At 35.2% G+C, this 13,778-nt stretch overlaps 1 protein-coding gene across 24 annotated transcripts in view; it reads left to right on the top strand.

The window, feature by feature from the left end:
- The window catches only part of EHBP1 (EH domain binding protein 1), a 483,620-nt gene that overhangs the window by 241,038 nt on the left and 228,804 nt on the right, over positions 1-13,778 (top strand). The gene's annotated exons all lie outside the window — the stretch shown is intronic.

Genomic DNA, 13,778 nt, shown 5'->3' with positions numbered 1-13,778 from the left:
AAGGTAAAGAGAAGATATTTCTTAAGTTGTGCAATAGTAGCAGAACTAGGGTAGAAACTCTTTGTCTCCTAAATCTTTGGAGGTCTGGGGCCAGCCTGGTAGCGCAGCAGTTAAGTTCGCATGTTCCACTTCGGTGGCCTGGGGTTTGCTGGTTCAGATCCTGGGTGCTGACCTACGCACTGCTTATCAAGCCACGCTGTGGCAGGTGTTCCACATATAAAATAGAGGAAGATGGGGGGCTGGCCCCGTGGCCGAGTGGTTAAGTTTGCGTGCTCCGCTGCAGGAGGCCCAGTGTTTCGTTGGTTCGAATCCTGGGCGTGGACATGGCACTGCTCATCAAACCACACTGAGGCAGCGTCCCACATGCCACAACTACATGGACCCACAACGAAGAATATACAACTATGTACTGGGAGGCTTTGGGGAGAAATAGGAAAAAAATAAAATCTTAAAATAGAGGAAGATGGACATGGATGTTAGCTCAGGGCCAATCTTCCTGAGCAAAAATGAGGAGGATTGGCAGATGTTAGCTCAGGGCTAATCTTCCTCCAAAAAAAAAAAAAAGATGGGTGAAAAAAAGATGAAACAATCTAGGAGGCCTAACTACATTACCCTGTTATTGAGATCATAAGGGCCATGGACAACAATAATGAAGACATTTGTATTTTATTATCTATCCAAATTGCTTCTTGTGAACTTTAAACAAAAGGGCTAGTTACATAGAGTTTATCCTCAATTTGTACCTAGTAGCCGTAGCAGAGGAGAAGCACTTCTCATTATTTCCCTGAATAACTTTTTTCCTAGAGTTATTTACCTTTAAGATTCTGGCAGTCTGAATTTTCTTGTGGCATTTGTTGATTATTTCAACCAAATTGTTAGAATAAACTAGACTAGTCAGAACATTTGAGAATATAATGAAAGGAAAAGCGTGTGTTGAATGTGTTAAATATGTTTGTTAAATGGCTTAATAGGAAAACAGTTCTCTCTTTTTCTCTCTCTCTCTCTCTAACTTTATAATATAAGCCCTGCCTGCTAAGAAGCACAGAGCTGTCCTTTGGAGGGGTAGAGGGGTGTGAGGTAGGGAGAATACTCTGTTGCAGCTTTCTTTTGCCAGAACTTCTTGATGTAATTTTCTTCTTGCTTTTCCTTTTATTTCATATTTTTTTCCTGATTAATGGCTTTGATTTTATAATACCTGAATTACTGCATTCTTTTGAAAATAGAGTCATTTGGAAGTAAATCAGTCAGTAAAATAAATTTGAAGAATTTCTCCTTTCTCATTAAACTTAAGTTTAGAAAAGTGGTCACATGACATGAAGTGGGTATAAAACTCTTAATTAGATCGCTAGAAATCATAGGATTTATTTACATTATATTTATACATATTAAACCCCTTTAGCCAAAGCAATCAACAGTATATGCCTTTCTCTCTCTTTTACTCTAGATATTTTCCAAAATTACTTTTATACTGGCTTTTTTTTTCTTTTCAAACCATTTACAGCATAGTGACTATCATTAACAATACTGTATTGTATATTTGAACATTGCTAAGAGAGTAGATCTTTCTAGAAAGTTCCCATCACAAGAAAGAAATTTGTAACTATGTGTGATGATGATATTAATTAAACTTATTGTGATAATCATTTCATAATATATACATATATCACATCATCATATTGTATGCCTAAAATTAATGAAATGTTATACGTCAATTATATCTCAATTAAAAAAACAACAACAAAAGAAAAGTATGATTAAACTCTTTGTGAAAGAGACCATTATTGTTCTACTTAACTGGGTCACAGAATGATTGTTTTTTTGGACTTCATTATCCTGGGTACTGTAAAATTGGGTATGCATTTACTTCCTAGACTTTAGGGATATAAATAAGACAAAATTTTGATCCTCAAGTAGTTCTCAGTCGAGTCAGGGAGGCAGATCTCTGAGGAAATGATGGGACTACAGTGATGATGCTAGAAAAGGGGCAGGCGGAAGGTCCATTGGGGATGTCAGGGAGTGGTTGCGTCTGTCAGAGGCATGGAAAAGGCTTTAGAGAGGAGTTGACATAGTAGCTATGGCTTGCAAGACTTTCAGAAGTTTACCCACCAGATAGTGTTGTGTGAGAATTATGGGGTCTGGGGTAAAAAAAAAAAGAGGGAATGGCCTTGGTAAAGGCACAGAGATAAAATTGCTACAGCTTCATTCCCAAAGTGGGGAGAACATAAGGGGTTGAAACTAGTGAGATAAGCAAGGGCCAGACACAGCCTTGTATGGTGTATGAAAGAATTTGAACTTTATCCCAGAGGTGTGTGGGTCCCAAACCTAGCTGCCCATCAGAATCATCTGTAAGTCCAGTTACAGATTTGCCTAGACCAGGCATAATGCTGATTCATGATTCTAGTAAGCTATCAGGAGCCATGGAAAAGTTTTAAGCATATAGGTAAAATGATCACACTTGTATTTTGAAAGATCAATTTTTAGCTTTCAGACTTTTTTGACTATGCCTGACACTACGAAATACATTTTACGTTATGACCCAGTACACGTTTGGCACCTATATATATCTAAAACAAAAGATTTGTGAAACACATCTTACTCTTACTAGTATTGCGGGATGCACTCCAGTGTTTCTTATTTTATCCTCTGTTTTAGATTGCTGGTTGCAAGCCACTAAATTTTGCAACTTGTTAAATTGATTTCATGAGCCACCAATGGATCATAGCCTATAGTTTGAAAAAATATTGCTACAGAGAATGAACTGAGATGAGTAAAGCTGAAGGGCTAAAGATCAGCTAGGCAGTTCATTCAGTTATCCAGGTGGTAGAGGACATGGGCCTGAACTAGGACAGTGACCTAAACAGGTGCAGACAGAGAAGAGGGGGAGAGATTCAAGGGGTATTTAGAAGGTGGTGAATCAGTTCTTAGTGACTGATTAGTTCTGAGGGTTGAGGGAGAGCAGGGAGTCTAGGATGATTTCCAGATTACTAGTTTGAATATTTGGATGCTTGTGCTGTTCTTAAGCAAGATAGGGAACACAGGGGAAGAGGGCATGTTGTGGAGAAAAGAGGTATAACCAAAAGACAGTTGGATATATCAATGATTTTTTTCCCAATTTCCAGATTCCTTTAAGTAAATGTTTTTTTCTTCTCTTTCTTGTTAAAGTGCATATCTCAAGGCTCTGTCCTTTCTTTTTCCTTTCTGATAGAACTTACTTTTTCTTACATTGGTTTCTAGTATTTTTAAGTGGATTACCCTAAAATAAGTTTAAACTTGTCCTCTATGCTGTAAGATCCTGTACCGTCAGATCAGTCTCTTCCACAATATCTGACTCCTTGCCCAGAATGAAACGTAAGAATTAAACTTTTTTTCTTTCTTTCCAAACCACATCATCCTTTCTTCATCTGTTAGAAGTGGCGATTTCATTTTTCTGAGTCTTGTGCTTGTTACCATTGTGTATTCGACGGCTTCTTGGGCATTAGTTGTGCTTATTGTATCCCCATATGTAACCAACTTAGTGGTGTTATAAGCAATGCAGGTTGAAGTTGGCTGACTAGCCTCTGGAACTTAACTATCATTTTCTGCCACTTAGAATTCAGTTTAATAGATCAAATTGTTGTCACTGTCCAGGTTACTCTCTGGGTCAGGAATTCGGGAATGGCTCAGCTGGGCAGTTCTGGCGTGGAGTTTTTCATGCAGTAGTCTGGGGTATTTGCCAGCTAGAACATGAGCAGGGGAAGGACAGGAGCCCAGGAGAGGGGCTTTTTCACTTTATGTAGTTTCAAGGCCTTCCATATTTCATCTCTCTGAGTGGGTTAGTTGAGATTTCTGTCAGGGCAGTTGGACTGCTTTTGTGGCAGCTGACGACTTCAGGAATGACTATTCCAGTTCTCCAAGTGGAAGTTGCATTATCTTTTCTGACCTAGCCTTGCTAGTTACATAGTGTTACTTGCCTATGCTCTTAACCACAAGCCCGTCACACACCTGCCCAGATTCAAGGGGAGGGAAATTAGACTCCACCATCTGATGGGAGCATGGCAAGGCTCTAAAGAAAATGTGGGATGAGAGATATTTTTGAAGACAATCCACAACAGCTATGTAGAAAATAATGAATGCTATCATACAGATCTTTAGTTTAGTTTTTTTTTTTTTTTTGGAGGAAGATTAGCCCTCAGCTAACTACTGCCAGTCCTCCTCTTTTTGCTGAGGAAGCCTGGCTCTGAGCTAACATCCGTGCCCATCTTCCTCTAGTTTATACATGGGACGCCTACCACAGCATGGCTGCCAAGCAGTGCCATGTCCGCACCCGGGATCCGAACCAGCGAACCCCGGGCCGCCGAGAAGTGGAACGTGCGAACTTAACCGCTGCGCCACCGGGCCGGCCCCCAGATCTTTAGTTTTGCCTGGAGTTTGCTACCTTATTGGTACTGCTCTTTAAATTTTCTAAAGATCGTTAGCTTTTTTGATTTAATTTTCTAAATCTTTTTAAATCTCTGACCTTGAATAATTTTCTTTTTCTGCAGCAGAATTAAGTATATAGTTATGAAGAGCTTTAAGCCTGTGTGAGATTTCCCTGGTGTGGGACGGTTCAAAGCAGCCACAGTTGAGCCAGCTCTGCAGAGGGAGTCATTTAAATTACCTGTTGTCTTGTGTGTGTTTTCTAAGAGCGGTTCTAGATTCCCATCTTTAAAACTCTCAATGACCCTTGTAGCCTGTTGAATAGACTGTTTAAAGTTTTCTAAATATCTGAAAATACATTCTCACACCAACTGCTAGGTTCCTTGTCAGACCTTAGGTATGGCTGCATGAAATAGATCAGATAATGCTGGCTCTATTTTATAGTCTTGCAATTTTTTGGTAGGAATAGGAGACAGATCTGACAAGACACTGTCTTGCTTTAAGTCTGTGCAGTATTATTGCTTATTTTCAGAAACAAGCTCTTATCAATCTAGTTATGAATTTGGATTGATAAATTTGTTTAGTTCCTGATAGTGCCGCCATGCTTGAATTGTGCCTAATAAATATCATTTGATAATCTGCTGACATAAATATTAATCCTGTGGCTCTAAAATTGTACTTTATAAGCATATGCAGAAAAGCAATTCCTGAAGGATAGAAAAATAAATTTAAAAAGTTAATATGGATAGTTCCCCATTCCTTAGCCCCATTAATGTGTTCTTTCATAGAGGGGTGGCATAGTTTGTGTCTACTGAAGAAAGCTATCTGGAATAGTCACTTAGTGTAATGCTGTTTAGAGTATTATAACCACTTGATGGCACCCTTTGATTTGGTACAAACCTCATTAGCCATACTATAGTGTAGTATAGTATTTGTAATGGAATAACACATAAGAACTAAAGACTGCAAGGTATCTGGTTAATGTAGAGATGAAATGGATGCAACAGCAAGGCTAAGCTTTCCTGACCCTTCATGAGAGAATAGATGAACAAAAGAAGAATAAGCTATTGTGCCAAAGGGAGATGATGAAATTCAAGATCCACACACATAATCTCTAGCTCAGCCTCTGAAATGTTAATCCCTGGGTAGAATTATTTGAGCTATAGATTGCAATTTATCATCAAAATGGCACTGTGTCAAACAATACTTTTTATATGTGTGATGTTTAGAACTATCCAATTTTAATATAAAATGGTTCACAGAGCACTGACTAAAGTTTAAGTAGCAACTCTTTAAGGTTGTGATTTTGAGGATGAAGTGGGGTGGTTTCTTTATTTCAAAATACTAATTATATTTTAGATTGAGGGTTTTTGGGGAATCTTTTCTGCTTTTCTTTTTGTGCCAGTTTAGTTTTAGTGTTGGGAAAAAGGATTTTTAAAGAATACTTGCCTCTTGTTAAGTTGTTTAGAATTGTTTTTCACATGCTAAGAATATTTTTATAATTATAGGATAATTCTGTAGTATTCTTCTGACATTGTCTAAAAATACTCCAGCTGATGAAATAGTATATTTTTTAGGGTTTATATAGACTTCTCTATTCCAATATTATATCAAATATTTGTAGATTTCCTCTTAATTAAATTACCAAACTTCTGCCCACTAGAGAATGCCATCGTAATTAGTTATGTGGTTGTGATATTTCCTTCTTAAAAATAGAAATCTCCCAATTTAAAAAAACTAAATTTTAATAATGTAGGTGGAGGAGGGACAGTACGTGTCTCTTAATCATTCAGAGTAACAGTCATGTTGTGGACTTTCCATATGGAAGAAAAAAATCTGACTTTTTAAAAAACATCAGAGTGCTTAAAAAAACTCTATTTCTAGACTCTAGAAGCTCAAAATTCCAGTTTAACTATATACTTTTCCTTTGAGCTTTATCATGCTTATTTTTAAGAGGCTTCCTTTGCCTTCCTTTAATTAGGAAAAACAACTGTTTTCTGTTTTATTACTAAGAAATTATTTCACTTAACTTTGTATTCAGATTCTTTGTACCTGTTTCTGAAGATCCATCAACAGAGTGATCTCTAAGAAAAACCTGCATTTAATCTATACCCAATAGATTTAATCTATACCTGATTGCAAATGTTGAAGGCATGCCGTGATCCTGTATTAGATGATGCACACAGCTCTGTGAAACACCACTCATTTGTGCATGGATAATTCTCTCTTGTCATGTATTAGCTCTGATGAGAAAAAATATTTGATTTAGTGGTAGTGGGGAAAGTGGGAGGGGTCACTGTGAAAAGAATATGCCCTATGGAAATGGCTTGACTCCGACAGCTGTCTTTAAGTGATCATGAAGAGTTAAGAGTGAGATCCAGAGTCACAGCTATGAAGACCGGAAGTCATGCATATTTGAGGCACTGACCTTCCTTTAAGAATCCGGTCAAGAACAGATAGCACAGAGTAGTCCTTAGGCTGCTGCCGTTAATAAGTGTTCTATGAGACTTAGTAGTCATTGCAAACTGCTTTTGGAGTCAGAGGGTTCAGAACGCACCTTAGAAAGACAGTAGTAGAAAAAGAGCTTGGGACTCTTAACCTGATGGTATTTGTACTTACATATTACAGAGTTGCTTCTTCCATTTATGTAATTATATCTGCTGATGTGTTAACTTAAATGCCAGCCTGAAAGTTGGGAGTTAAATTAGCTGAGTGTTGTAAAATGCGACACTTTCTCAACTATGTAACCTCCTCCAAAGCCCTACCAAAGGACTGCTCTGCTTTCTGTTTATGACAGCCTAATGTTATTAAGGACAGGCAGTACTTCAAACATGTACAGCTTCTTCTGATCTTCATAGCTGTGACTCTGGATCTCATTCTTAACTTTTCATGATCACTTAAAGAAGACAGCTGCCAAAGTCAAGACTGCAGTAACCTTTTAAGTAAGTCTACTGGTTCTACAGGGAGTGCCAATGCATACATCTTCCAACCCACTGCACTGGCAGTCTCGTACCCAATTGTTGACTATGGTGTTACAGCCTGGTGCCTTTCAGCATACACAAACCTGGTCAATGTCCAACTGTATCCAACCACCCACACTAAATCTGAAACCTCGTGATGCTGTCATAGATGCCTGCAGGGTAGCAATCCCGCAAATTTTTAAAAACGTGAGATTGTTAAAGCTACTAGGGAAAACACCCTTTCTGATGTGAACCTAAAATTTATGTGTTTTCTAAGTACCTTCTTTAATTTGCTATAGGATCTTGGCAAACAAACTTTAGTGGGAAAAGGGTATTTTATGTTTCATGGTCTTCCCATATCCTCCTAGTTTTATAGGTCTTTTAAAATAGGTTTCAACGAGCTACTCTTTGAAACAGGGCTCAGATGAACATTTATATCTCAGCTGTAGCAACAACATGCATTATTGATGATTGACCTTTACCCTGACATAGTGTAGTCTTGTGACATTGAATGAAATAAATGAAGAAACTCCTCCTTGGCTTGATTTGTATTGGCAGCAGAAAGCAAACAGAGTGGTTTGTCAGGTTGATAAAATGTCCAAATATTGTCCTGGAACACTTTCTAGCACAAAGGTTTGTTTTTTTTTTAAAATTTTTCTTTTGTTTTGTTTTGTTAAATAATGTGTGAGTGGTTGGATATTGTTTGAAAAAACGCACCTTTAAAAGAAAATTGAATTCCAGTAATACCTATATCATATTAATAATAGGAAGTAAATTGTTTGCCTTTATTTAAAGTTGTATTTTATTAGTCAGATGCTTACTGGTAACTTGTTTGAACGTTAAACCTTTAGAGAATTTCACAATTTTATGGAAAATTGTGTTAATTTATATAAGCATTATATGGCTGGTAATGTGTTATTAAAAGAAATAAGGCTCTATCCTTATATACACTTTTGTTGTGTTGCGGTTTTAGTGATCATTCATTTTAAATACTTTTAGTTTCTACATGTAAATTATACAGACTATAATGGAACTCCATTGCAAAAGATGTAGAATATTTCAATATAATTCTCTTGTTACTTGTCAATAGTTCTGACTGGGCAGGTAAATTAAATATTTTCTGCAAGTGGTACCCATAAATGGAATATCCTGTTTTTTGGCTGCATTGTTCATACCGGCGTTAAATGACCACAGGCATATGCATTTGTTGCTCTTGTGTTCTGTTTATCTTGAAAGTATTGCTTTCTCACAGTTATTATATTTCAAATTAGTTTTGTGATATTTTTGTTTTCTTTAAGTTGAAACCCACTATTATGTTATTCTGTAACTTTAGAACTAGTTTCCTAATGCAGATGTGGATTTCTTAATTCAAATAATCAAAATCATAAAGATTTAAAGCTGGAAGGAGGCTTAGAAATTATAAAGTTCTCCTCCCTCATTTTACAGATAAGGAAACTAAGATATCATGATCTAGTAACTACACCAAGGTCATACACTTCTAATTAGTAGCAAACTATTCACTTCCATTAATTTTCTTCACTCCCACTCTGAGATTCTATCTACCAACTTAAAGTATTTACATGTATATGATAACATTCTAAATGTTTGCTTTTCGCATCTCTTCAAATAGAACATAATTCAGCTGTTTTAGAAAAATAGAATTTGATTTATTATAAAAAATATTTGTAATCAAAAGCTTATGAGGTAAAGATCAATTTTGCTGATGCAGATTATTTGGTAGTAATTAAACAAAACAAAACAAGACCAGAATACCCAGCAGCCACACCTGGATTATTTGTTTAAATTCAGTGCACAAGATCACCTGCTTCACATCCTGTGTATGTACTAGCTACACTCTGAAGTTTAAAACCTCACTTAATTGTAAGCTTTACTAATATTTTCAACAAGTAGATATTGAATAAGCTATGAAATGCTTTAGCTTCATTTAAAAAAGATGGTCAATGTAAAAATGTAAATTTTATAATTATATGAAAATATCTGAGTGTAAAACATTTTTAAATGTTATGATGTCAAGTTTGTTAGGTAATATGTTTGTAGTTAGTTTTAATTAGCTTTGTAAGAGATGAGTTTTAATGACATTTAAAAATATATATACAAATGGCCATCTTAAGTTATCTTTAAAGAATGATTAAACTATATGGTTTTATATTTATAAATTATTAAAATAGAGAAGTATAGAAATATTATTTGGTCAAGAATAGTGACCAGACATTCTTTAATAATATTTATGATAGTTTGGATCTCTAAACTAGAGATTGCTTTAAAATAGGGTTATTTTTAATGTTAATGTGTACATTTCTGTTGTAGCATTCAAAAATAATAGCAGCAATGTTTGTTCTCTGCATATTGTTAACTAACTAAAACTTTGCTCATAAGGTATTTTTGCTTCAGAATTTCTGAATATAGTTGTGTTATACCCAACCTTCTTACAATATAGATACAGCATTGGACGCTTTGTTATATATAGGTTAAACTTGGATTAACGTTAGCTTACAAGTACTACTTATAGCGCATTATTTCAGATTTCTGCTTTTAAGGTATGTCACTTGCTACAGTTAATTATAAATGCTACATATGCTGCTGTCTAAGCCAGTTTAAAGAATTGGGCATGTATTTCCAGTTATGTGAGCTACAGAATGATTGTACCTTAACTTGAGATCTGTCCCCGTAGCCAGTAATGTCCTACAGTTTAGATAAATCAGTGGTGCATATTCTTTTCTCCTTCCCAAAATATCCCATCTTTTTGCTTACTTTTGGAGTGACAGAAATCTAAGAGTACATAACTAATTTCCACACTTAGAATAATGTTTTACAAGTTGTAGACCCTCAATGAATGTTGAAATGGGTTTGTCACTTAATTCGTGTACTAAAGGTGTGGATTTTCTTTTAATTTCATCTTAGCTTATTATGTAACTTTTCAAGTGATAATCTTGTCTCTCCCTGCTAATTTTAGGCAGCTACCTAAGGGTGGGAAGAGTATATTTCCTTGTAGACAGACAATACTCAGCAACATACTGTACATTTATAAATACCCAATAAATGGGTAAGAGGGTGTCCAATTGATTTTATTCTCAGTAAACTTGGAGTGAGACATTTAAGCCCTGCTACCTACAGTGTTCTTAGTTTCGTGCCTGAAGAAGACATCTGTTGTTAGAGATTCTGTGAATCAAATGTGTTGGGAATAGTGTGCAAATAAAATTGATATGTATAACTGTTTTGTTCTTTAGACTTATTTTTTATTAGAGCTTAATGGATCTTTTAAAAATTTTATATAATGACATGACAATACTGGAAATATTAAAAAGGAAAAGTTACCCATAATTCCGTCATTTTAATAAATTGATTTTAGTTTAGCATTGTTCTTAGCATGTTGTATAATTTTCTTAGACTGCTATTCCTTGTTTACATTTAGAATAGATTAAATTCATAATTAGCATTACTACATTTCTTATTTTAAAATGTGCATTATAGCTATGTCATTTTCAGGTTTTTATAGAACTGCTTTTAGAGGTGATACTTTTGCGTAAGTATAAAAAAGCAGTTCTACTCACAGGACTGCTTCCCAGGTATGAGCTATGAGGGGACCTCCATTCTCGCTGCAGTGACTCTCGCTTTGGCATTCACTCCAATGATAGCTTGACCTAGTGAAAATCTATAGGGCTTCAGATTATCGTACAAAATCCATCATTCACTCAGGTTTTTGGAATGGTCTTGTTGATTCAAGGGCAGTTTGAGTGGCTAGATTCAGAATTCGGTTTAGAAGTAGATTTCAATGGATACATGTCAACAAGTAGATCATATAAAATGAAAGTGATGACTAGGGGGTGTGTGTGGTAAGAATGAAATAAAATTGAAGGGAGCTAACAGAGATTGCTCAACTTAATTTGGTAGAAAGGTCTTATTACCTTTCAAGAGATTGAAAAGAATGAGTCTAAACTGATAGCGATACTTATTTTGTAAATAATGGCTCTGTGCTATATATGATCTACTAAAGAAAGATGGAGAAATAAAAAAGACTAAATTTCTTTATTTTCCAATGTGAAAAAAATACAAAAGGATTATAATTTAGCTCAAATTCAAAGAAACAGTAGGTGCCAGACATATGTGTTAGGAAGGAGGGAAAATGAGAGGGAAAAGGAATCTCTACTGTGTCAGAGGAATTGTCTGTGAAGTTAAGCCCTGGATCTGAAGTCTTGCTTACTATAAATTTCTACTATAAAGTTCTACAAGTGATCCTAGAATGTCCAAATCATTTGCCACCAGTATTTCTTATCCTTGCCCCCACCCCTAATTTCCATCCCTTGGTCTAATTCTTTCTTTATAAGTTGCTATTATTAGCAATAAAATGTAGATCTGAGTACTGACTTCAAATCCATCGTTTCTTCTCTGTTCTTTAGTTGCCAGTTTCTAAATAATGCACAGCATTTTCTCCCTAATACAGCTTTATTTTTCTTTACCCTACCCTGTATTGGTGGAAATCTACTAAAGAATCAGTCACAGTATAGTTTAAATCATATTACTGGCTTTCACTACCTTCTCTTTAAGTCAGACAGGTGTTGCAAGAAACTAAATTGCTATAACTAGTGTTTCTTTTTAACCAGATGAAATAGTTTTATTTAGAAAAGTGATTTTATAAAAACTGTTAAAAGACAGAATAGATTTACATCTCTCACTGACTCTTCATAGGTGTTCACATATTAAGAAAACTTTTCTTTCAAGTGAATGTTATTTTTCAAACATTGTACATCTGAAAAGTGAAGACACTTTAAATGACTATATGTCAGGCTAAATTTTACTTATTTTCAGATACCCTAAACTTGAGGAACTCTGATTTTACAATACAGCTACATTGTAGTTTTTAAAAAATACATAGTTTTTAAAAAGCCCCTGCGTACATAAAAATTATAATAATCATGATTATTTCTGTCATATTTGGTATGAGATCTTCTTTAAGGAAATTTTTATCACTCTACCAAAATTAAAATACTAAATGGATAAGTTCACAAAGCCTATTTTGAATAGACAGAAAAGATACATAGCATTTTTCCTAGTTTCTAAGTTGGGTAAACTCTGCACTTCCCCCTACTTAAATGTTTTTATTGTTTGTGAACTTAAAACATGTATAAACCCTTTCTTTTATCATGTGTATATTTGAATAAGCAACACTTCATATATTCTCCATATAAAGTGAAATATTTCCTTAACGCTAACACAGCACAAGTCAGTTCTCAGCCAAAGCAAATAGAAGAATGAATGCTTTCTTAATCATCTGTAACTAATGTGTGTATACACAGGAAAAAAAATCAAATCTGTTTTTGACAAGAAACTTTTGATGGAATTAGCAAAAAAAAAAAAAAAAAAAAAAACCAAAAAGAAAAGAAAGAACTTTTAACACACGTAAGGCCCTTTCTAATTTACGAGTTTAAAAAAATTTGTTTTTATTTTTTTCAATGCAGGCACGTGGTAACAAATCAAACAGCATGGAAGAACTTTTAATGAAAATCAGCATTCTCCTGCCCCTCCCTTCCTCCCTCCAACCCATTCCCCGGAGGCAGCCTCTTTGAGCTGCTTCAGATTCTAGTTCTTCCAGGGGTTCCCTCCATGGTTCTAGTTCTATGTGAGCAGCTTGTAGTCTATTTGATGATTATTTCATGATTTCTCATTTGTTTCTTTATTTCTCATTTATTTGTTTATTTATAACATTCATTGAGGCTCTACTTCAAATTGCACATGCCTGGCTAGTAGCATTTCAGAAGTAGAAATAGTTATTCTCTGCCGGTTCCTTCAGTCCACCTTTCTGGGTAGAGTTCCTCAGAGGATTAATACAGTCCCACCGTTGTGCTCATCGTTCCCACCAGCTCCAGAACTGGCCTCATCCTTAAGACCGTCTTCACCATCTACACCTGCTCTCTGATTCTTTTCCACTTTTTTTCCTTGTTAAAATTTTATTTTTTGCCCCTTTTTTGTATCAAAGTTTGAATAAACCATTGATTCAGATTTGGGAAATTTTATGTTTTACTTTTTTAAAATATGCAAAATTCATTTAAAAATATACGTATGACTCTAAGTAATTGTCTTCTGTTTTAACTTTTTTCTCAGTGGGTCAATGGCCCTTGAAAAAAAGTAGGTTTCCTGTTATTCCCATATAGATAGTAGCTGGGCATAAGGATTCTGATCTTAAAAAAGAGGAAGAATAAGCATGGTATAAATTTGACTTGATGAATTTTCTGCTCTAAGATTTTGGTGTTCTTCTCAAAGGACTCTTAAAGTAATGTAAAATGAAATAATAAACTCTGAAATGTCAATCTTTTCCACCCTTTTGCTCCATCTTGGCTCAGCTCGTCCTTTCTACTCTTTTTCTAACAAACCTCTTCAACATAATTCATTTCCATTTCCATCTTT

The sequence above is a fragment of the Equus asinus genome, chromosome 6 (assembly GCF_041296235.1).
Source record: "Equus asinus isolate D_3611 breed Donkey chromosome 6, EquAss-T2T_v2, whole genome shotgun sequence".
NCBI lineage: Eukaryota > Metazoa > Chordata > Mammalia > Perissodactyla > Equidae > Equus > Equus asinus.
Note: the sequence above shows the minus strand (reverse complement) of the source record. Positions and strands in the feature narration are given on the sequence as shown.